This window comes from Theobroma umbraticum, unplaced genomic scaffold (assembly GCF_002168275.2).
Source record: "Theobroma umbraticum cultivar Fairchild unplaced genomic scaffold, ASM216827v3 scaffold_146.0, whole genome shotgun sequence".
Taxonomy (NCBI): Eukaryota; Viridiplantae; Streptophyta; class Magnoliopsida; order Malvales; family Malvaceae; genus Theobroma; species Theobroma umbraticum.
In genome coordinates, this window is record NW_018397265.1 from 5,855,243 (window position 1) to 5,856,937 (window position 1,695).

Genomic DNA, 1,695 nt, shown 5'->3' on the forward strand with positions numbered 1-1,695 from the left:
AATTAGTAAGAGATGGAGTGGGTTTTAAGCTTATAAATAAGAGATTTCTCTTTTTAGCAAACATAACTTTTGAGTTGAAAACGTAGATTCATGACAAATGGTATCAAAGTATACTCAACTCTGCATTAATAGATATTTTCAACAAATAATGAGTGTGGAGCACAATTCCACATTGAGAAAGAAAGGTATAATGCTCAAAAACTATTCAAAATAATTCACATAAGCCTTTATTCTTTTATTACGTTCAATTAAGTCCTTATATTTTTATTTTAACTCAAATAAACCCTTATAACTAATGATTGACTAATTATCATTAGTCAAAATGCTACTTGTAATGTTATATGTACATGGCATTGGCATGATGTTAATGTACAAAGTGAAAAATGTTACATGATCATATTATTATGTCAAATTAGCATATCACATAATTATCAATTATAATATGTCAACATGCTACATCATCATCGATTATGATATGTCAGCATATCATGTCAGTGTCACATGACGTTAAATGACAAATAACATTTTTAATAAGTCAATCATTTGTCATAAAGACTTATTTGGCTCAAAATAAAAATATAAGGATTTATTTGCTTCAAAATAAAGGTACACTGACTTTATTGAATGCAATAAAAGTATAAAAGTTTATTTAAATTTTTATGAATAGTTTAGGGACCTTTTTGGATATTATGTCAAAAAACAATTCCTTCAAATAAAGAGGAGAATGAGTCCTTAATAATTGGACTAAAGTAAATCGAAGTGCAAGATGGACCATAGATGGGCTTTCTAGGTCTTAGTTGGTCTTGAAATTAATTAAATTAATAACAATTAATACATTATAATGACACTTGTGTAGGTTCAAGTGCAAGTAATTAAATAATAATTTTTATTTTATTTTTCAATTATCAAAAAAAGTGTCAACCAATAATTATTTAATATTATCTCCTTGAAACTTAATTAAATAATAGCAAGTTGTGAAAAGCCTTCACGATTTAGTCTAGTTATTTGCTTTATTGGTGTGAGCATATAAAAGGTTTTCTGTGACAAATGAGGAGGGCTTCATATACATGAAAGGGTCATAATTCACCATTATAAGAATAAAGGAAATCCAAGAAACCGTTCGTAACTTAATTAGGATAACATATATTTTGTGAATCTAAATACTAGTTGTTAAATAGGCCACGGTTTGCAAGCCAAAGTGATTTAGAGGGTTAGGAATCACCAACCTATCTTATAAAAACCTTGCTTTACTAGACAAGTGGTGGTGGCATTATGGGACAGACAAAAATGCATTGTGGAGAAGACTGATAATGGAAAAATATGGCATAGGATAACCTCACTAGACACCATCATCATCTAGCATAGTGAGAATGTCTTTTGTATGGAGGAGTATTGTCCTACTACCATTTATTGAAGGGATGCAAAATCTGATTGGTTCTCATGCCTGTCATTGGATTGTAGGTAATGGTGAGACAATTTTCTTCTAGTTTGACAAGTGGATTAAAGACATTCCCCTTGCATCTAAATTCCCTAGACTTTTCTCTTTGGTTGTTGATAAAGACATGAAAGTCCTTAAGGCTTGTCAGAATGGATTATGATCAATCAACTTTAGGTGCGAGTTGTATAGTTGGGAGAAAGAGGACTTTGATCGAATTTTATACTCTCTTTCCTCTATTTCACTTGTGCCATCGAGGG